Genomic DNA, 24493 nt, shown 5'->3' on the forward strand with positions numbered 1-24493 from the left:
TTCTGTAGTTTGCAACCCCAAATAGAGCTAATGTCTAGATTTCTCATCCCAGAATTCTTTGGGGGAATTCAACTAGATAAACTCTGGATATGTAATTCAAATATGAACACACATATATATGGGCCTGAACAAGCTATCTTAGAAATGTAGGAAAGCATTAGGTCACACTGAAAACCCAGAATTTAACCTTAACTGCCTGATTTTGAAAAGATAGTCATGCATACAAGTGATATCCAACTAGAAAATTAATTGTTAGTAGAAAAATGTTCCATAAATATTGTAATGTTTCTGAGTAAAGGGCACTGGCACCTGGGTTAAAGGATGACTGAATAGCAACCCTAAATATAGAGCCCTCCAGAGAGCTAGACAAATTTGTTTACATTCCAGGGTGGTGAAGGTAGTAAGGTAGAGACCTTCCCATGCTCCAAGAGCATTTGTTTACATTCCAGGGCAAAGATCTATGCACCACCCCCCTGCCCCAACCCTGTACTCTGTCCCTTTCTCTTCCCAGAGGAGAGGATGGGAAGACATGTCAGCTGCCCTATAGCCTATAAAAGCTGTGAGTTTCACAATGTGGTGTTCCTCTCATGGAGTACCTATGCAGGTCCACCTAGCTCTTTCAGAGCTGTCACATGGGGAAACTATGACATGGGGACCAGATACAAGATGCTCTGTGAGGAAATAAGAGGTATTTTTTTTTCTGATCCATATATGGCAGTATAACTTGCTAACTTGCAAGTAGGGTAATATCTCAAACTCTGCCCAGTTTCAGACTTAACACTAGATTGCTCAAGGTAAGTTTACACCTCCTATATAGAATAATTAAGAGACCTAATTTCATTCTTAAAACTGTCCCTGTTCAGAAGGTAAATGATATGTTCACCCAACATACAACTCACATAATCTCAAGAGGTATCCTTCAAGAAATGCAATATTACCTAATTTTCTGCAGGTTTGGGTATTTGGTGACTCATTCTTTTTATTTGCCAACTCCAATTGCCATTAGGTTACAATGCTAACTCAGGTTATATTGCCATTGAAATAGTAAAATTGTCCCTTGAGGCTTCTCCCTTTCAATTCCTCTAGAACTTGGTACCTGTGTTGAAGCACACATCTTCTGCTTTGTCTTGCAGTATATTTATGTACGCTTCTCGTTCCCTATACCTGTCTATAATATTTTTCTCCACTGACATCCATAGTCTGGACTTATGCAAATGAATAAAATACCTCTTGGATAAGGCAAATAATTATCCTCAGATTTAACTGCTTCAAGGTTCAATTTGTATTCAGGTTTACTAAGTATATGGTTTACCTGTGCCCAAGTTGTATGACAACTCTCGTGTGGCAATTTAAACAGGGCTGATATTGATTTTTCTCCACAAATGGGAGAGTGAGACACAATATTAAATCATTTATCCCAAGTTAGTGGCAAAAGGGAAAACAAAACTACAAAATATAGCTACTGGAATTTCTGTTCGGCATTCTATCCTCAGTATGACTGTGTTTCTATTTTGCATGTTTACTCTGTAATGTATTTATTGTGTGATATATATAATGTATTTCATTCATTATAAAGCATGTTTCTGAAATATTGGTCCTGCCTTCTAACACATTAATAATAATTCATTCATAAGAACTATTTTTTAATTTACAGTATTGATTTTATATATATTCATATATATATTTAATATTCTGGAAGTATATTGATAGGTTCAGAAATAGAAGTGTTTTTTTTTTCAAATTTAGGATGCAAATGCATTTAACTATATTACAAAATTTTCTACCACTGGAAGACAGTATACTGCAGCCTCAAATTACAAAACTAATGTATATTAAAGTAAATTTAATTTAAATTACAAAATTTTCTACAACTGGAAAAAATCATAGTCTAGCCCCCTTAAATTACAAAAATAATGTTTTCCTTTTGCCATTCATTCCCAAACAAAATAATTTAAGTGTATCCCAGACAACCATAGAGGTCCTAGGATCCTTCTTATATTTATGAGAGAAGCTACCTACTGGTAATGATTTATTTATATTCTATTTATTTTTGCGAGAGAGAGAAAGACAGAGAGAGAAAGAAAGACAGAGTGCATGTAGGGGAGGGGCAGATAAAGGGGTAGACACAGAATCTGAAGCAGGCTCCAGGCTCCGAAATGTCAGCACAGAGCCCAATGTGGGGCTCAAACTCACAAACCATGAGAACATGACCTGAGCCGAAGTCAGACATTTAACTACTGAGCTAACCAGGCACCCTGCTGAACTCCTACTTTTAATCCAATTCTTAACCACCACCACAACTTCCACCACCACCTACCCCTCAGTCCTTCCCACACTGGTTTCAATCCCTTGACATATATTTTCCTTGCAGTGAAGATCCTGTCCCTTGTCCTTCATTGGTCTTCCATTCTATAGGCTCTTGCCTGCTGCCATCTGCTAGACCCAATGTCTCCTCCAAAGATCTTTCACGCAACTTTTCATGTCCCTGTCTAGGCCTCCAACCAGTCATTTGGACCTCCTCAGAAAATTCAGCATCCTAATACTTTATCCTACAGAGTAATTTTCTCTTTCTTTTGGTCTTTACCTCTTCAACCCAAATTAGGCATGTAGTCTTTTTTTTACCATTATTATTTTTATGTTAAAAGGAAACATGTTGTCTTCCCAAATAAAAAGGGCAATTGTGTTCAGGGTTAATATTCAAACTGTTTAGCAGAAAAAAAAAAGACAAAGGTACCAAGCTACCAGAACTGACCATAGTGAGGCTGCAACTCTGTACATGTGCTACCAAAACGAGAACAGCAAGGCTGCAATTCTGAGCGGCAATCCAGTGGGAGAGGGATTCCTCTGACTTCTTCAAGCAGTGACTCTCAAACCTGGCTGCATATTGGAATCACCTGGAAAGCTTTTCAAGCCCATCAATGATTGGACCCAAGCCCAGTCCAGTTGAATTGTAATCTCTAAGGAAGGGGTCCAGTATTGGTATGTCTCAGAACCTTTGCAGCTGATTTTTTTTTTATTGCAAAATGATCACTACAATAAAGCTAGTTAATATCTGTCACCATACATAGTTGAAGAATCTTTTCCTTGTGATGAGAACTTCTAAGATCTACTCTCTTGGCAACTTTCAAATATGCACTATTGTACTATTAACTACAGTCACCAATTTTGCAGCTGATTTTAATGTGCAGACAGGTCCAACAATCACTGGGTTGGATGAATGAGATATGCAGCCATGACTATTACTGCTCAAACTGTTGCCAGTTCTTGACATAGCTTTTCTTCTGTTCTTCTGAGGCCCATAGGGGGGAAGCGAATTGACCAAATTCAACACAAGAATCAGTGGCTAAATAGAAACACTCTCTTGATTTTCTGATTCCCAGACCAGTCTTCTTTCCACTGCACCAGGACCCTACAGTATAAACTTAGCATGCTGCATATTACCACATTATATATGTATTTGTTACAGTCACCACTTGTGATTAGTCACATGATTCTATGTATACTTATTGACCTACTTTCTCAAATGCTCACCAAAGGCAGTTGTTGAGGATGAACAGGCTTTCATCCTGATTGGTCTTGGCTATTTAAGATCCACCGTGCAATGTCTTGCAATAAGTAGGTAGTAGCGTTATTGTCCTAATTGTCATTGCAGACTGAGGAAACCAAAGCATAAACAAAGAAGAGGTACAAAGCATAGGAGGAAATGCTCTGTAACTCTGATCTCATTGCAATATCCAAATGCCATCTTGTACCAAGAGGAATCTGTGGGAATGCAAGTGAGCAATATTTACAGCATCTGTGTAAGGGGATAGCTGAACCAGTAGTGCAGGTTCAGTAGGAGTAGAGAAAATTTATGTTCAGTTTGTTCCCTTATTTTAGAGATGAAGCCAAAGTCATGCAGTGGGTTGGGATGCAGAACAACAAGTAGGAACTGGGTAGCCTGATTATCACTGGACTGCTATATCAACTCTACTGTGATGTAAGATGTAGTGCCCCTTAGAGCATTCCTTATAAAGGAAGGGAGAAGGGAGGGAGGAAGACAGAGAAAGAGAGAGATTATCTATATTCATTGTAATTAATCCATCAAACTTGTCTCATCCTAGTATCCGAATTTCATTTCAGGCCATCTGCGAAAAAATAAAATAAAGTAAAATAAAAAACAGACTTTTTAACTATCAAGCAAAATGACCTCCCCAATAGTATTTAATAATATTAAGAAGTAATCTATATATTAATTTTAATTTCTCAATTTCATGTAATATTATAATGTTAATTTGATATAAGGTATAACCATTGGCCTATCGGGGCTGGAAAATATAATCCTTCCAAGATAGTAGTTGACCCTTCAACAACACAGATTTGAACTGTGGGTCCACTCATACACAGATTTTTTTTATAGTACAGTATTGTCAATATATTTTCTCTCCTCATGATTTTCTTAACATTTTCTTTCCCCTAGCTTACTGTATTGTAAAAATACAGTATGTAATACATATACAAAATATGTGTTATCAACTGTTTCTATTATTGGTAAGGCCTCCGGCCAACAGTAGACAATTAGTAAAGTCAGGTTATACTCAGATTTTTGACTGTGCAAGGGGTCAGTATCCCCAAACCCCTTGTGTTCAAAGGCCAACTGTATTTAGACCACTGAGGCTGTGGGGTAGGATTAGGGTGAAAGGAATCTCTGGTAAGTTTCTTCCCCTTTTCCCAGAGGCATGGGGAGAATTACTCTGTGCAAAATGCCTTGGGCTCTTCGAAGGAGAGCTGCCATAACAGTATAAATTTACAATTGTTTTGGACATGAATAGGAACAGGAACTCTAGTGACACTAGTAACTAACACAATTCTGAATTTTGAGGATAAAATCCTGTACTCTAGTTCTTCCTAGGTCAGTTTTGAATGTTATAAATACAACCCCAATTATAAAATGTTTCATTATAGCAGTATAGCAAGCTTATTTGCCATATGCCTAGTGGTGTGAAGAGCTTTTCATTCCGTGAAAACAAAGATCTCAGAGCCAATAATAAGCAATGTTAACAGGGCCTTGCTGTCATATTTAATGTGTAGAGAAAAAAAGAAAGAAAGAAAATCCAAACTGCAGCCTTAGGCTGGCAGTCTGTAGCTCAGCCTCTCTGCATTTTAACCGGACTAAAATATTAAATATTTAGGCTCAAGGGATCTGTGATAGTTTAGATCCAGCTGTAATATTGGTTTAACAACCAGGAAAAATAACTTTTCACCTCAGAAGCAAAATTAAAGTAACAATCATTAAACTGGTATAATTGAGTGTTGTAACTTTGAACTATGATTCAAATAGAGGTGTACATTTTCTCATTGTTTCAAATTGTCAATAATTAAAGACATCATTTGGGGCGCCTGGGTGGCTCAGTCGGTTAAGCATCCGACTTCGGCTCAGGTCATGATCTCGCAGTCCGTGAGTTCGAGCCCCGCGTCAGGCTCTGTGTTGACAGCCCAGAGCCTGGAGCCTGTTGCAGATTCTGTGTCTCCCTCTCTCTCTGACCCTCCCCCATAATGCTGTCTCTCCCTGTCTCAAAAATAAATAAACGTTAAAATAAATTAAAAAAAGACAACATTTAATGTAATTTATGTAGCAACCATTATATAACCCAAGAATGGGAATGCCTAATAAACTGTATAAATGTATTTTACTGATGCACAGTTTTCTACATAGCTCTATGTGTACATATAAATATACCTCATTAATCCAGACACCACTAGTTTATGGAGTGGATTAATACAGACACTGAGTATTTTTGAAGCTGTTCAGACACAGAATCTATGTTTGGATTAAAGATGCAGCATTTAAATGAGTTGAGTGCTGAAAGGAAAAGAGAAAGAAGCTCATTGTCTTAAAGATTCTTTTAGGTTAGATTTTTATAACTGGATTACTATTTTGAAATTGAAGTGTTAATTGCAGAGTGTGTTGAAAGTCACTGAATGAAAAGTATTCTGGGAGGCAGAACAGCATGGCTGTTAGAGTGAACCTACTAGGATTGAATCCTGGCTCTGCCACTCACCTAGCTAGGTAAGCTGTATTTAATGAAATACGACTTTAATGAACAAAAGGGGGAAAGTACTTGCAATTCAGTCTGCTCAAAAAATCTTGATCACACGATTACCATGTCATTGGTCTTACCCAGACTCTGACTCAAGTAGACAATGATTCATTAAATAATAGAATCCCAAAGTATCCCTGATACTCAGGTATTGATTCCACAAATAAACCTCATCACTGGCTCAAAGATATCCTAAAATAAGGCTGTCTGTGAGGTAGAAAGCCAGGACGTGGCCTACAAGGCCCCAAGAACCAGGCCATTTTGGCAAATCATTGGACATCTCTGTGCTCCATTGTCCTTCATTAGTAAAACGGAGAGAATGCTAACTCTTAACATTTGTTGGAAGGATTCAATTAAATGAAATAATGCTTTGATAAATGGAAATTTTATTGATAGGAACATAATGACATCAACATAATTTTTAAAACAAACATTTGGTCTAAGAGAAAATATTTTAATAGTAGTCATTTGAACATAACTAGGGTATTGAAATTCAGATAATCAACTTTTTTTTTAAGTGAAAGCAGCAGCATCTGTTGACCTATTCTAGAGTTATTTAGTGGTTGCTAAATGAACTACATTATTCATAGTCTTTGCTAGTAGTCCAAATTCAAAAAGTAAATAATTTGCACAAAACCACATAACTAGATAAAATCTTAAATGTATTGGTCAGGGTTCTCCAGAGAAACAGAACCAATAGGAGATACATACATGTATACATATATTATAGAGTATTGATTCAAGTGATTATGGATCCTGAAAACTCCCACAATCTGCCCTCTGCAAGCTGGAGACCCGGGAAGGCTGGTGGTCTAGTTCAAAAGCCTGAAAGCCCAAGAGCCAGTGGTATAGATTCCAGTCCGAGTTTGAACACCTGAGGACCAGAAGTGCCAAGAGCAAGAGCAGATTAATATCCTAGCTCAAGCAATCAGGTAGAGAGTGAATTCAATTTTCCTCTGCCTTTTTGTCCTGTTCAGGCCCTCAACAATTGGATGATGCCCATCCACACTGGGGACCTGCAACAATCTGGTCATCCCTTGGCCCAGTCAAGTTGAAACATAAAACTAACCATCACACCAAGTGTCTTGCTTCCCAGTTCATTATCATTCTTTTATGATTGTGGATTTTATTCCTCTTCCTTTTGGTTCCCCTTATTTTTTCTATTTGCTGAATCATTTTTTCATGAAATCTTACTTGAAATCCAGAAAAAGTTGGAAAGGATCTTTGGCCCCCCATCAACCCTCAGAGACCCTATGCCCTTGAGCCACCTTTTTGAGGGAACCCTCAGGCTCTGTGTAATACAGATGGAAAACCATTCTGTTCCACATTAATGTAGTTTCTACAGTCTATTTGAGAAAAGTAATTAAAGAATTGAATATTCTTATTCACACTTGAAAGTAATAAATCTATTTGGACATTATACTAAATTTAGCAAGGCTTCTTCTATTATTAATTATTGAAGGAATATCAGATACATGTATTAAACTTACTAAAAGCCTTTTTCTTCATGGAGCTTGTATGACAAAATATGACAAAATGTGATAAAAATCTAATTTAGAAGAGAACACATTTTCATGTGACTTTCTAGTATTTTAATGCCTTTCATGCCATATTTTATTTCTCTTGAAAAAAATAGTGGTTAGAATATGACTATATATATGTGTGTGTGTGTGTGTGTGTGTAATTATATATATCTTGCTCTTATATATGTAAGAGAGCAAGCACGAAACAAAATGACTACCTAGTACAGTTGGGCTAGCACCAAGCCTTTTACGTTTATTTTCTCGCTTGATTCTCATGTAATGGCCTCAACGATGCCTGAATAAGAATGAGGCCATATTAGTATTAATATTCAATTTTGTTTGTTCTGTTTTTCACCTGCTAAGCACAGAATTCCTAGTCCCATTGATATTGAGCATTATTTTTTGTGCTTACTTGCCATCCTTGTATCTTATTTGCTGAAATGTGTGTTCAAGCATTTTGCCAATTGTTTACTTGGTTATTTTCCTAATATTGAGTTTTGAAAGTTCTTTATAAAATCTGAATATAAGCCTTTTAGCGGACTTATAAATATTTTCTTTACATCCGTGGCTTTTCCTTTTGATCTCTCAGTGATGTCTTCGAAACAGCAGGAGTTTTTAATTTTGATGAAGTCTAATTTATCACTATTTTGTGTATTATCTAAGAAATCCATACAATAACCCTCATCATGGATCATTATTACATGCTTCTTTGCATGCATTGTAATTTATTGGATGCAAGACATTGTGATTTTTACCTTGTTGAGCAATGCTGAATATTTTTGTAGATATTCTTGGCTTTTGTTCTAGGATGCAGTAAAGTTGCTTGCAAGCAGTTTGACCCCTTAAAATCTAAGTTTTAAGGTTTTTTAGGCAGTACTGGAACAGTGCTCAGTCTAAAGCTAATTATTCCTAAAACTGAAGGAAGGCCTTTATGTACTCTACCCAATACCCTACTAATTATGAAATTTTCCAGTCTGGCAGGAAGACACTGGTGCTGTTTCTGGCCTTGTGTAAGTGCAGACACTATTACCTGAAATCCTTTCAGGAAGTTATTTTCTGGGCTCAAGTCATTTGCTCACTTGAATACACTGATCAGTCTCTCCTAATTCCCAAGGGGCACCTTCAGCATTCTTTCTCTGTAAGGACCTCTTCTGTTCAATATTCTACCCAGCAAATTCTAATAAACTTTCCCTGGACTCTCAGCATTGTCCCCTCAACCCAAAATGTTCACTGGTTTCTGCCTGGAAGCATTCTCAAGGTGTAATATGGATAATCATATGACTCAGTTTGTTCATTTGCTCTCTCTCAGGAGTTACTATGCTTTATTATCTAATGTCCAAAGACTTGAAAACTATTGTTTCAATATATTTTGTACATTTTTTGTTGTTGTAGTTTCGTGCCAGAGAGTATACCCAGTCCCTGTCACTATGTCTTGGTCAAAATATAAAACTTCCTCCTGATTTTTAATTGGAAGCATGGTTACTTTAAATATGTTGGAATAAGAAGACTGACAAATACAAACACAAACCTCATTTTAAAGTGCCACTTTGGAGAATCCAAGGGCAATATGAAGACACAGGGATTAGGGGAGAAAAGGAAGAGCTGACACGTTACAAATGGTTCTGAATCAACAGAACACAAAGGTCTTTCCTTTCAAGCCATCCCATTGCACAGCACTAGCAGCATCACAGCACATGTTATATAAGGCTGACCTACCTTAAAATGCATGAATCAACCTTTATTTAGAATTAATTTTTGATCCTTTGACCTTTTATGAATTCTTAGCATCAAAATGTCAAAAGGCTTTGAAAGTTTAATCAAAATGATGTCATTCCTTCTCATGGTCAAATCTGCCCTGTGCCTTTTGATAGTGCCTATGAATATTACAGCTATTTTAACTCTCATTAACTCTCTTATATTTCTTATATAAAGGATAAGGTGAGGAGACTAAAAAGTGATGTATACATTGATTAAATGACCACAATGTCAAATCTAAACAAATATTGACCTGCAACACCTAAACCATCAATCAAATGATTTTGGAATTGATCTCAGAAAAAAATATATGGGCCTGCAAGAAAATCTGTCCGATTTTTTTGCCCTTTCTTTTCTGCCTATACTCTTGGCTTCTATTCAGTTTTGTGCTTCTAAACTTTGCCCTGCAAAGCTTGAGCAAAAAAAAGAACCCAAGGAAGGGGCATCTGCTGCTTACTACTAAGAGTTGTGCCAGGCAGGTTGCAGAGGCAATAGGGTCTCAGTGAACTGGGGCAATGAAGCCAATCAAGAATTAAGATGACTCAGGGGAGCCTGGGTGGCTCAGTTCGTTAAACATCCGATTTAGGCTCAGGTCGTGATCTCACAGTTCATGCATTCAAGCCCCAAGTTGGGCGCTGTGCTGACAGCTCAGAGCCTGAAATCTGCTTTGGATTCTGTGTCCCCCTCTCTCTCTGACCCTCTCCTGCTCACACCCTGTCTCTGTCTCTCTCTCTCTCAAAAATAAACATTAAAAATATTAAAAGAATTAAGATGACTCAAAATAATTTGTGCTCTAGTTGCCTAATGCAGTAACATCAGTTGGCGACATAGGAATAAATTCCTAAGCTACTGAAGTTGTGTGGCAGAAAGTAAAGGAATTACCATATGCTGTAGAAATTACCAAACCTAGAGAACTTCAGAATGGATATCAGAGGTCTTACTCAGACTTTGCAAGGTGAACAACCGCAGTCAAGTTTTAAATGAATTATACTGAAGACAAAAAAATAGGAGTTATTAGTGGCTTATCAAGTATCTGCCACTGTGTTCACACCTTGAGACATATTTCAGTCAAACCTCACACCAATCATGGAAGGGTTGTACTACTGTCCACATTTCACAGAGGAGAAAACTAAGGCAGTAATTAACTAATTAACTGAGACACTATTTGAATCTAGGCCTAATTCTAAAGACTTCTTTATTTTTTTAACGTATTCATGTTTGAATACATAATAGATGCACATGGTACAGAATTAAAAAGGGTAAAAATGCCATAAAAGTAAGTTTTCTTCCAATCTATTCCCAGATGCACAGTTCCTCTCCCAAGTGACAACTTAATTAATTTCTGTATACTTCTACAGATGTTTTGCCGACTATAATGGTAGACACATCCATTTTTCCTTACAGTTGCATTAGTATTTGCTTCATGTATTTTGATGGTCTGTTAGGTCCATAGTAGTTTAAAACTGTTATATCTTCTTAGAGAATGGACTCATATTATAATTTTGTGATGCTCCTCAGTATCACTAATGATCTTCCTTGTTCTGAAATCTACTTTGTATGATATTAATGTAGCTCTTCCATCTCTCTTTTGATGAGTACTAGCTTGTTTTAGCTTCTTCCTTCTCTTTCCTTTTATCTTAGTCTTTATGTTTAAAATAGATTACTTGTTCTGCCATTGCAATTTTATGATGGATCCAAGAAAGGCATTAATTTTCATCTGTCCAACCTTTTAAGGTCATGGACAATAACTTCCAAACTGTTTACAGGTCAAAGCTGAAACCAGAAGTTTTCTCAGCCTAATTATTTTTAAAGATAATTTCTTCTCAAAGACAATGAACGTACATTTTAATACAGAGAAAGTCTTATCTTTCTCTGACTTGACTACGGCAGTAGAATATGCATTGAACACTTAAGAGTTATATACATTGCTTTAAAATATGATTAAAAAAGAGTTACTAGGATTCAGCTGTATATATCATTTAAGGATGGATTTACATTTGTTGTAAGACTGTTCTTACTAACTATACATTTGGTATTAACTCTGAGAAAGCATTAAAATCCAAGGAACCTAAGTTAAACAAAGACCTATATTTTTTTTTGAAAAGAAAACATATATAATTTATTTGAAAAACACTGTAAACTGTCTTAAAGTGATCTTAATTGTTCCTTGGCCATAATTTTCTTTGGCTCTGCATCCTGCTATTGGTTTGGGACATTACATAAATGCAATTCCATAATTTATTAAAGAGAAGCCATCCGTGGGTGCCTGGGTGGCTTAGTCGGTTAAGTGTCTGACTCTTGGTTTTGGCTCAGGTCATGATCTCACGGTACATGGGATGGAGCTCCACATCAGGCTCCTCGCTGACACAAAGCCTGCTTGGGATTCTCTCTCTCTCTCTTTCTCTCTTTCTCCTTCTCTCCATCTCCTCTGTCTCTATCTCTCTCAAAATAAATAAAATTTAAAAAAGAGAGAGAAACCATTTGTACATTTTATAGAAGTGTTTATTAATCTAACCAGCCTTTTTTTAAAAAAGCTTATTTATTTATTTTGAGAGAGTGAGGTAAAGCATGAGTGGGGGAAGGGCAGAGAGAGACAGAATCTCAAGGAGATTCCATGCTGTCAGCACAGAGCCTGATGTGGGGCCTTGATCTCACAAACCGCGAGATCATGACCTGAGCTGAAATCAAAAGTCAGTGTTTAACCAACTGAACCACCCAGGAGCCCCTAAGCAGTCTTGATTGTTACCCTTGGACCCCACTGTCAGGGATCATACTAGTGATTTTATTGGCAGGGACAAAAAAAATCTAAACAAGGTAACAGTCAAGCATTTTCTAGGAGTTTTTCTTATTCCATAATAAGTGATAACTAAGATTTATTAGAGTAGACAGAGTAACTAGCTATGGAAAGGCAAGATCTCTGAAATCTACAGAAGTGACATAGTTCATGAGAATTTTGTACAATTATCAAATTTCAGTCATGAAAATAGATTTGTGATACCTTTTGCTTAAGACATAGTTGGAAAAGATATCATTCCTGATAAGTTATGACAATTTCTTCCATTAAGAGAATTTTTTGAGTGAGCTTTTTTTCACTGCATATTGTTTCAGTTATATATTGCTGATTAACCACCCTAAAACTTAGTGACTTAAACCACAACAGTTAATTTTTCTTAAGGTTCTACAAGTTGATTGATTCTTCTTCTGGTCTGTTTTGACATTACTTATGTGGTTGCATTCATCTGGTGAGGAACCTGAGGATGGGCTCAGCTGTGGCAGATGGGATTGCTGAACCAATCTTTCCCCGAGTCTCCACCTGGGCTCCATCAGCAAAGCATTACAGGAGGGCAAGTTTCAGTGGAGAAGCTCTCATAGGGCCTCTGCTTGGCATCATGTTTGCTGATACCTCATTGGCCAGAAGCCATACAGTCAATCTCAGAAACAACTGGGAGGAAAAGGGAAGTGGATGCTGGGAAGTTTGATTCATTGGGAAACATTGTTGTAAAAATCTCTTCTAGTCCTTCTTCTGGTTCCACATATTCACATCTTTCCCACATGCAAGATGTACTTAGTCCCTTCCAAGAACACCCAAAGTATCATCCAATTACTGTGTAAGGCTCAAAGTCCAGGATCTATGAGGTTTTGATGCAAATAAGGCTTCACAGGTGAAATTTCTCAAGTGCCCCTCTTTGGGAGCAGTTCCTCTTAAACAAAGGATTCGGGAACTAAACGGTTGTTATTTTCGCCCACACATGCAACATACATTGGTGTGATAGGGAAAGGATAACTTCAACCAGATACTTGGATTCCAAAAAGAGAGGAACAGAGGCACATAGTCCATAATAATTATGCAGTCCTGCCCAGGATATGCTCTCAGGCCCACAACTCTAAGAACTGTGAGTGTTCCTTAATAGAAACCAGTTCTGTTTATCTGTGGTTCCCTAATCCTTTATTCTTCTCAACTCTGTCTTTAATGTTTAGCCATTTTAATATAACATGAATTTGTCTGAATTTGGTAGTGCTTCCTTTGGAGAATTCACTGTTGTTGTATCTGTAGATATTCCTTCTGCCTCATCTTCTCTCTTCCCCCTTTCTGAAATTTAAATCATGCAAATGTTAGCTCTTCTCACTGAGTCTCACACATCTCTTGCATTTTCATTTCTTTTTTTAGGACTTGTGATTTCCACATGAACCAGGTTAACAATAACAGAGCTGGAGTAAGCACATTCAAGTGAATTGAGATGGACTGGAACTCCTTCACTTGTTTAAAGTGAGTTTGTAGTCTTTTTGGACTGTTTGGTCTTGGAATAAAAGGCTGGATTTACTCTTGGGGAGCAGCTAATAATATTCTGTGGCTGGAGAAATTAGGTGGATATCAAAATGGAAGACCCTTTACCGAAAAAAAGAACCTGGTTAAAAAAAGTATTAGTACTTCTCCTATTTTCAATCCAGCACCCTTAGTTCAGACAATTTTTTTTAGACATTCCAGTTCAGCACAGTATCTTTTCATCCAGTTCTTATCACTATCCAGTAGGAGAAGAAAGAAGAAAAGATTAATAAACAAATAATGCATATGTGGCACATATTCTCTCTCACCCATTTTATCAGCCTTAAATAATTTAGGGCAGGAAAACTTTCATAGGATTTTCTAATTCACAAATGCTCTAAAACACACACCTCAAGAATGTGCTAGATTTGCTGTGCAGTCTCTTGCCCCTATGATGTATAATTTAAATGAGGACTGTACTTGGTAAGGGAGTAGAGTGAATGCGCTATAAGCCAGCTATTGATACTTCCCAAATAGCCACTCTCTGCTTATTAAAAGATGATGAGGCAAACCAGTATCTTATAGGAGCCAGATCTGGTGGGAAAGTAAATTGATTCTCTTCCTTCACTTGGATGGAAGCAAAGGAGTTCTCTTGCATTCATCCGAGAAATAAGACTTTCTTAATACAAAGAGGATATTCTAATTCAAAACTTTAAAACAAATAAGATAGAAAAATGAGCATTGAACAAATAAAACAATGCTTGAAATCTGGTGTAGCCCAAATAGCACTGCACTTAGGCCCCAAAATCTATCCCAGATATGTCACTTACTAGCTTTGTGTCCTTTGGCAATGTAATCACGTTAAGCCTCAAACTGTACAATCCTAACACAGAATGGGAGGTGCATCCAAACTCTACCTCCATTACTATTTTGTTAGGAGGATAAAATGAGATAATGCACATGAAATCACTCTGTAAAGCCTTGAGCACTGTGCTGATGTAAGACATTATTTTTGTACTGATACCTATTATGAGAAAAATAAAAGATTAATTCAAGATTATGCTGCATGGTTATGAAAAACTGTGTACTTTACAATATCCAGTTATTTTTAAGGATCCCCATTGCCATAGGCATGAACATTTAATCAGTCCCTGGAAGAAAAAAAAAAAAAAACACCCCCAAAGAGCTTTGCCTAAGAAAAGCTGATAAAACAGAGTCATGCCATGTTTCCATCTTAATCTTCCTTCAGCATCCTCCCACCCTTCCTGGCTGCATACTTTGCATACTTAGAATTTTAGGCCGTTGATTATGTGTGCAAATATATATATATTTGAATGGCAATGGTGCAACAGAAATAGATGCCATTATCATGGTGGGTAAAAATCTAGCTTCAGGGGCAGTATCTGCAGTCAAATGTGCAGCTAACCCAGTAAAGCTTGGTTGCTCTGTTACAGAAAAGGCATGCTGAATCTGCATGTGAGTAAAGAACATTCTCTCCCTTAGGACGTTATAACTTCTGCTGATACACCTCACTGGTTTTATCATTCAGATAAAATCTTTAAAACAGGAGAATATAGGAAATCATTGGTAGAAAGATAGATAACATGGAGTTACCATAAAAGAGGCTTAATTTTGTAGCTATTTCACATTATTGCTAATGTAGGCATGAAACAGAGACACAGATTTTTCTGCTTACTTAGCAATGTCCTATTTTTCTTGGCTATTCTTAAAGACTGAATAAGGACACCTTTTTACATCATTCTTCCAGATTCTAAAAATAGAAGGGAAAAGTAATGTGATAGTGATAATATAAAAATAGCTACCATTTAATGAGTGTCTACTCTGGACCAGGCAGTTCATACATATTGTCTTATTATGTTATTAGCCTTTGGGATTATTACAGGTAGATATCATAATTTTCACTTACATATTAGGAAACTAAGTCTCAGAAAGGTTACATATTTGTTCACATAATACAACTAGTAAGTAGCAAAGTGGCAAACAGATTTTATGGAATGACTCTCCATTTGCTAGTAAAATCTGTTAACTAGGTTGTAGGGCATTTGCGAAATGGGAACACCACTTTCATCAGAGAGGGTGGCCACCTGTACCTCCAATAGTATATCCTCCTTATAAGTAGCATTCCAGAGAAAAGGCCACACCCCTATTTCCAAATGGATGCTATCTTCACTAGAATTATATACCCACAATTGGACCCATCTCTGTGTCTAGGAGGAGAAAATACTCTAATGAGCTCATGTCATCCGTCTACCACATGTGGGAAAAGAAGGACAACATGGTTGACATCCTCATGCTCTTGTCCAAAAGAAGGAATATAGGGCAGGAAAAAAGAAGTGTCAAATATTTTACAGCAATTACCTAAATATTTGTCACTATTTCCCAATAGCTTTTCTGACATTTGCCTCTCTGATCCCTGAAGCAGACTGTAGAAAAAATAAAAACATAATTGAAGAATAACTTCTGCTAGCTATGTTGAGATTACTTGAACTTCCGACTGCTCCTTCTTGTAGTTTCCTAGAGCAAATCAGTTGGATCTTCAGTGGTTTTAACATGGAGGAGAAAAATCCTCTTCTTCCCTTGTCCCTGCCTCTTTGCTTGAATGAGCCACTGGCTGATTAGAGAAGACAACCACTTTCTTATAGCTTAAAGCAATAAGTAGTTTTAGTAGTTTTCTCATCTCTTCAAAATGTGCAAAGAAAAGAAATGACCCTAGAAACAAAGCAGTCATCAATACACATAATAGCTATATTTACGATACTGAAAACCTAGACAAAAGTTTTGACAAAGAAATGTAATGCTATTTCTCAGTGTCAGCAAACTTTAGCTTGAGTACAATATTGGGAATTTGGTACATTTCAATGATTTATGGGCACTAAGATATTGGTAGTTTATAGGATACCATGAAATGCATTCCTCTCCTTAAAAACTGGGATTCTAAAATCACTCTCAAACAGAGATATACAAAATCACCTTAATACTAGCTCCTGGTATGCTAGCACTGGCCGTTACATATTAAAAGATTTTTCTCTATATAAAGGAAAAATATGTCAGAAAGGAAATGATCAGCTGTGGAAGCAAAACTAGGAAGGAAAACTTTAGCATTATATATTTAAGAGGTTTCTGGGTAATGGGTATCCTTGAATAGATAATCTGACCTATTGCATTTTCAATTGTTGAGATGATGTTCACACAGTGGAAGGACCATGGGCTTCACAGTCAGATAAACCATTCATTATACAAATATTTACTTAGTACCTCCTGTGTCCCCAGTAGTTCTAGACACTTATGGTATGTCAATGAACAAGACAACAAAGATCCCTGCACAATGTCACAGACAGGGCAATAGTCATTAAACACAGTAAATAAGTAAATTGTATAGTGTTGTTAGAAACCAAATAACTGCTATGAAAAAGAAAACATAAAACAAGATATAAGGAATTGAGGGGGCTCTGGAGGAAGGATAGGGTGTGATATTAATTTGCTGGTCAGGGAATCCTCACTGAGAAGGGACATTTGAGCAATGAATTGAAGGTGATGAGGGATTTTCCAAGTGGATATCTGGGTGGGGGGGTAGAGGGTGGTTGGGGAAACATGCCATGCAAAGGGAACAGTGAGAGCAATTGCCTGAAGATAGAAACATTCCTGGCACATCTAAGGAATTCCAAGGAGGCCAGTATAGCAGGAGTTAAGTGAAGACAAGGGGAAGTAAAAAGAGAGAAAGTCAAAAGGAGATCACTGTAGGCCACTGTAAAGACAACTGGAACACTTCAAGTGTGAGATGATGGTGGCAGGGTCTGGGGTTGGTAGCAATGAAGGTGGTAAGAAATCATACTTTGGATATATTTTGAAGGTGGAACAAATAAGATTCATTGAAAGACTGGGTGTGGAGTGTGAGAAGGATAGCTGTCAAGAACACTGCAAGGCTTTTGGCCTGAACAACTAAATGCAAACCCTGGCACCATCCCCTACTGGTCATGTCTCCTTTGGTAATTTACTTTATTTGTCAGTATCCTCTTTCATAAAATGGGGCTCAAATGGTATCTTCTAAGCAGGATGGTTATGAAACTATTAAGTGAGATACCATTTGCAAAGCATCTTGTACATGGTACACATCATTACAAGTGGCCATTACAAGCCATTTGCTTGCTTGCTTGCTTTCTTTCTTTTCTTTTCTTTTCTTTTCTTTTCTTTTCTTTTCTTTTCTTTCTCTTAATTCCACTGTAGGTAACATACAGTGTTATATTTGTTTGGGTGTACAATAGTCATTTAACAATTCCATATATTACTCAAGGCTCATGAAGATAAGTGTACTCTTAATCCCCTCCACCCATGTTTTACCATTCCCCCACTGACCTTCTCTCTGGTAACCATCTGTTCTCTACACTTAAGAGTCTGTTTTTTGGTTTGTTTCCCGCCCCCCCCCCTTTGTTCATTTGTTTTCTTTCTTAAATTCCACATATGAGTGAAATCATACGGTATTTGTCTTTCTCTGACTGGCTTATTTCACTTAGCATTATACTCTCTAGATTCATCCATGTTGTTGCAAATGGCAGGATTTGATTCTTTTTTATGGCTAAGTAATATTCCTGTGTGTGTGTGTTTGCATGTACACACACACACACACACACACATATACATATATTATACAGACACACACATATATACATATGTATACTGCTTCTTTATCCATTCATCTATTGATGAACACTTAGGTTGTTTCCATGATTTGGTTATTGTAAATAATATTGCAATAAACATAGGGGTACATGCATCCTTTCAAATTAGTGTTTTTGTGTTCTTTGGGTAAATAACTTATTTGGGATTGAAGGCTATTTCTGTTTTTAATTTTTTGAGGAGCTCTCCATATTGTCTTCCACAGTGGCTGCAGCAGTTTGCATTCCTACCAACTGTGGATGAAGGTTCCTATTTTTTGCACGTAGCTGCCCAGTTTTCCCAGCAACATTTGTTGAAGAGACTTTTCCCATTGCATATTCTTACCATCTTTGTTGAAGATTAATTGACCGTATAATCATGAATTTATTTCTGGGTTTTATATTCTGTTCTATTGATCTATAGATCTATTTTTATTGCCAGTACCATACCATTTTGATTACTACGGCTCTGTAATATAACTTAAAGTCTGAAAAAAATAAGTTAAAGTCTAGAATTGTCATGCCTCCAGTTTTGTTTTTCTTCTTCAAAATTGCTTTGGCTATTTGGGGTCTTTTGTGGTTCCATACAAATTTTAGGATTGTTTACTCTAGATCTTTGAAAAATGCTGTTGGGGGCACATGGGTGGCTCAGTCAGTTAAACATCCAACTTTGGCTCAGGTCATGACCTCACGGTTTGTGAGTTCCAGCCCCGTGTCGTGCTCTGTGCTCACAACTCGGAGCCTGGAGCCTGCTTTGGATTCTGTGTCTCCCTCTTTCTCTCTCTGCCCCTCCCCTGCTCATGCTCTTTCTCTATATCTCAAGAAAATAAATAAACATTAAAAAAATTGAAAAATGCTGCTGGTATTTTGATAGGAATTGCATTAAATCTATAGATTGCTATGGGTAGAATAACATTTTAACAATATTTGTTCTTCCAACCCATGAGCATGGAATGTCTTTCAATTTCTTTGTATCATTTTCAATTTCTCTCATTAGAGTTTTCTGGTTTTCAGAATACAGGTTGTTCACCTCTTTGCATAAATTTCTTATGTATTTTATTATTTTTGGTGCAATTATAAATGGGACTGTTTTCTTAGTTTCTTTTTCTGCTTCTTCATCATTAGAGTATAGAAATGCAATGAATTTCTGTTTATTGATTTTGTATCCTGCTATCCTACTGAATTAATGTATCAGTCCTAGTAATTTTTTGGTGGAGTCTTTCAGTTTTTCTGTATATACTATTTTGTCATCTGTACACAGTGAAAGTTTTGCTTCTTTCTTACAAATTTGGATGCCTTTTATTTCTTTTTGTTGTCTGATTGCTGTGGCTAGGAGTTCTAGTACCATGTTGAATAAAGGTGTTGGGAGTTGACATCTTTGTCTTGTTCTTGACCTTATGGGAAAAGCTCTCAATTGTTCACCATTGAGTATGTTAGCTATGAGTTTTGCATATCTAGCCTTTATTATGTTGAGGTATGTTCCCTCTAAACAAATTGGTTGAGGGTTTTTTATCATGAATGGATGTTGTACTTTGTCAAGTGCTTTTTCTGCATCTATTGAAATGATCATGTTTTTTATCCTTCCTCCTATTGATGTTATGTATCACATTGATTTGTGAATATTGAACCACCCTTGCATCCTGGGAATAAATCCCACTGAAACATGGTAAATGATTTTTTAAATGTGTTGTTGGGTTCAGTTTGCCAATATTGTGCTGAGGATTTTTGCATCTATGTTCATTAGAGATACTGACCTGTAGTTGTCTTTTTCTGTGGTATCTTTATCTGATGTTGATATCAGGGTAACGCTGGCCTCATAGATTGAATTTGAAAGTTCTCCTTCCTCTTTTATTTTTTGGAATAGTTTGAAAAGAATAAGTATTAACTCTTCTTTCAGCATGTGTTAGAATTCCCTTGTGAAGCCATCTAGTCCTGGACTTTTGTTTTTTGAGTTTTTTGATTACTGATTAAATTTCATTGCTGGTAATTACTCTCTTCAAGTTTTCTTTTTCTTCCTGATTCAGTTTTGGAGGCTGTATATTTCTAGGAATTTATCCATTTCTTCTTCAATTTGTTGGCATATACTTTTTCTAATGATATTCTCTTACAATTGTTCATATTTCTGTGGTGCCAGTTGTTATTTCTCCTCTTTCATTCATTATTGTGTTTATTTTGAGTCCTCTCTTTCTTTGTTTTTAAAAGTCTGTATAGAGGTTTATGGGGACAGGAAAAAAAAGAGGGAAGCAAACCATAAGAGTCTTTTAACTATAGAGAACTAAGGGTTGATGGAGGGAGGTGGGCAGAGGATGGGCTAAATGGGTGATAGGTATTAAGGGGGGCACTTGTGATGAGCACTGGGTGTTACATGTAAGTGATGAATCACTAAATTCTACACCTGAATGAATTTTACCATATATATTAACTAACTAGAATTTAAATTAAAAATGAAGTGGAAAAGAAAAGAAAGAGTCTGGGTAGAGGTTTATCAACTTTGTTGATCTTTTCAAAGAACCAGCTTCTGGTTTCATTGATATTCTATTATTTTTTTAGTTCCTATATCATTTATTTCTGCTCAAATCTTTATGGTTTCCAAAGTTCTGCTGGTTTTGGGTTCTGTTTGTTCTTTTTTTTTAACTCCTTTAGGAGTCTAAGGTTACGTTGTTTACTTGAGATTTTTTTTTGCTTCTTGAATGAGACCTGTATTGCTATAAACTCTCTTAGAATCACTTTTGCTCCATTACATACATTTTGGACCATTGTGTTTTCATTTTCATTTTTCTGTATATATTTTTTATTTCCTCTTTGATTTTTTGGTTGACCTATTCATTGCTTAGTAGCATGTTATTTAACCTCCATGTATTTTTGATCTTTCCAGATTTTTTCTTGTAATTGACTCCTAGTTTCATAGTGTGTGGTCAAAAAATGCATGGTATGACTTGATCTTTCTGAATTTGTGAGACTTGTTTTGTGGCCTAATATGTAATCTATTCTGGAAAATGTTCTATGTGCACTTGAACAGAATATGTATTCCTCTATTTTAGGATGGAATGTTCTGAATGTATCTGTTAGATCCATCTGGTCCAGTGCATCTCTCAAAGCCACTGTTTCCTTGTTCATTTTGTTTGGATGATCTGTCCACTGATGTGAGTGGGGAAACCCCATATTATTATTATTATTATTGTTTAACTATTATTATTACTTAACTATTATTATTGTTTAACTATCAATTACTTCCTTTATGTTTGTGATTAGCTGCTTTATATATTTGGGTGCTTTCATGTTGGGTGCATAAATGTTTACAACTGTTATATCTTTTTGTTGGGTTTTGTCTCCTTTATTATTATATAGTGTCCTTCTTGTCTCTTGTTACAGTCTTGTTTTAAAGTATACTTTGTCCTGGGATGCCTGGGTGGCTCAGTTGGTTAAACATCCGACTTTGGCTCAGGTCATGATCTCATGGTTTGTGGTTTTGAGCCCTGCAGCGGGCTCTGTGCTGACAGTTCAGAGCCTGGAGCCTGCTTCGGATTCTGCATCTCCCTTTCTCTCTGCCCCTCCCAAGCTCACCCTCTGTCTCTTTCTGTCTCTCAAAAATAAATAAAAATGCTTAAAATTTTTTTTAAAAAGTATATTTTGTCCAAAATAAATATCGCTACTTCAGCTTTTTTTTTTTTTTTTTTTGACATCTGTTTGCATGATAAATTTTTCTCCATCCTCTCATTTTCAATCTTCATGTGTCTTTAGGTCTGATATAGGTCTCTTGTAGGCAGTATATAGATGGGTCTTATTTTTTTATCCATTCTCTCACCCTATGTCTTTTGATTGGAACATTTAATTCATTTATATTCAGAGTAATTATTGATAGCTATGCATTTATGGCCATTTTGTTACTTGTGATTGTATTTGTAGTTTTTCTCTGATCCTTTCTTCTCTTGCTCTCTTTCACCATTTGCTGACTTTCTTTTGTGATATACTTAGATTCCTTTCTCTTTATTCTTTGCATATGTTGCAAAGAATATTGCATATCCTTTGTTGGTGATTATCATTAGGTTTATATATAACAGATTATACATGTAGCAGTCTATATTAAATCAATGGTCACTTAAGTTTGAACCCATTCTTTACTCTTCCCTTCCCCACATTTTAGGTACATGGTGTCACCACTTACATCCTTTTATTTTGTGAATCCATTGACAGATTTTTATAGATATATTTATTTTTACTGTTTTTATGTTTCCTATTTTTCATACTCTTACTTATGATCTTTCCTTTTCACTCAAAGAGTTGCCTTTAACATTGCTTGTAGCACTGGTTTAGTGGTCATGCATTCCTTTAACTTTTGTTTGTCTGAGAAACTCTTTATCTCTCCTTCTATTCTGAATTATAGCCTTGCTGGACAGAGTATTCTTGGCTGCAGATTTTTTCCTTTCTGCACTTTGAATATATCATGCTACTACCTTTTGGCCTACAAATTTTCTAATGAAAAATCAGCTGACAGTTTTATGGGGTTTCCCCTGTATGTAACTGTCTTTCTCTTACTACTTTAAAAATTATCTCTTTATCACTACTTTTTACCATTTTAATTACTATGTGTTTTGGTGTGGACCCCCTTGTGTTGATTTTGTTGAGAGCTTTCTGTACCTTCTGGATTGGGTTATCTGCTTCTTTCCCCAGATTTGGGAAGCTTTCAGCTTTTATTACTTCCAATAAGTTTTCTGCACCCTTTTCTTTCTCTTCCACTTCTGGGATCCCTATAATCCAAATGTTGTTATGCTTGATGGAGTTGTTGAGTTTCCTAAATCTATTCTGATTATGCATAATTTTTTTTCTCTCACTTGCTCAGCTTGATCATTTTCCATTACTCTGTCTTCCAGGTTGCTAATTTGTTCCTCTGCTTCCTCTACCCTGTTATGTATTCCATCTAGTGTATTTTTACATTCAATTATTGTGCTCTTTATCCCTGATTGGCTCTTTATTATTTCTTTTTAAAGGATCTCACTGATGTCCTCCATTCTTTTCTCAAGTCCAGTGAATACCTTTATGACCATTAATTTATTTTTTAAGTGTTTATTAATTTATCTTGAGAGATAAAGAGAGAGAGAGAGAGAGAGAGAGAGAGAGAGAGAGAGAGAGAGAGAACATGCAAGTGGCAGAGGGGCAGAGACAGAGGCAGAGAAAGAATCCCAAGCAGACTCTGCACTGTTAGCGCAGAGGCTAATGTAGGGCTCCATCTGATTAACCATGAGATTGTGACCTGAGCCGAAATCAAGAGTTGGATGCTTAACTGACTGAGCCAGTAAGCACCCCAACTTTAAATTCTCTATCAGCCACATTATTTATATCCAAGATACTTAGATCTCTTTGTGGTTCCTGTTCTTTCATTTGGGACATATTCCTCTCTTTCCTCATTTTGTCTAACTTTTTAAAAAATCTATTTCTGTGTATTAGGAAAGTCAGCCACATCTCCTGCTCTTGAAAGTAATGGCTTTATGAAGAAGAGGTCTTGTAGTGCCCTGCTGTGCAGTGTCCCCTGATCCCTAGAACCTGGTGTTTCAGGGGATGTCTGCTATGCGTGTTGTATGTGCCAGCATCTTTTTCCTTCAGTCTGGTTGTCTGCAGAGATTCTCTTTGCCTGTTGTGGGCAGTGTTTGGTCTCCAGCCATAGTGGGGCACATGGTTTTAACAAGGTGCCCACTGGTCTGCTTCTGAAATGAGACCTGCCACTGCCACTGCCTCCAGGACCATGGCCATGTGGGGCATGCAATTTTAACAAAGTGTGCCTCAGGCTTCTGCAGTGCCTGGCACCACTGCTGCCTCCAGGACCAAGGCCCCACAAAACGTGTGTGTGGGTAGATGCCATGTTGGCAAGGTTTATGCAGGTCTTCTGAGGAGGGGATCCACAGTGCAGGGACTGAGGCAAGCATGACTGGAAATGGCACATCTGTCAATGCTGGGTGTGTAGAGGGATGAGGCTTGGTATAAGCAAGTTCAATAGTGAATGCCTGCACTGTGCTGGTTCCCACAGGTGGGTCTGTGTTTATGTGGGGGTCAGGAGGGAAATGGTGCCTGCCAGCTCCTTAGAGGAATCTCTCTCTGAGCATGCTGGGAGTGAGTAAATGGCTCTCCCTCGAATATGCCGGAGGCATTTTTTCAAACCCCTGCTTCTATAGTTTATCTCTGTAGGCTGTTTGCTGTGCTCTC

General features: G+C 36.9%; 1 long non-coding RNA gene across 1 annotated transcript in view; it reads left to right on the forward strand.

Moving 5' to 3' along the window:
• The window catches only part of LOC109248215 (uncharacterized), a 96016-nt gene extending 81334 nt beyond the window's left edge, over positions 1-14682 (forward strand). The window contains exon 4 of the long non-coding RNA XR_002071958.2: positions 13527-14682. This is a non-coding gene — a long non-coding RNA (uncharacterized LOC109248215). The remainder of the gene's footprint in view (positions 1-13526) is intronic.
• Positions 14683-24493: the final 9811 nt, after the last annotated feature.

Source organism: Panthera pardus, unplaced genomic scaffold (genome assembly GCF_024362965.1).
Source record: "Panthera pardus isolate Hobbes unplaced genomic scaffold, ASM2436296v1 HiC_scaffold_17, whole genome shotgun sequence".
In the NCBI taxonomy this organism is placed as follows: domain Eukaryota; kingdom Metazoa; phylum Chordata; class Mammalia; order Carnivora; family Felidae; genus Panthera; species Panthera pardus.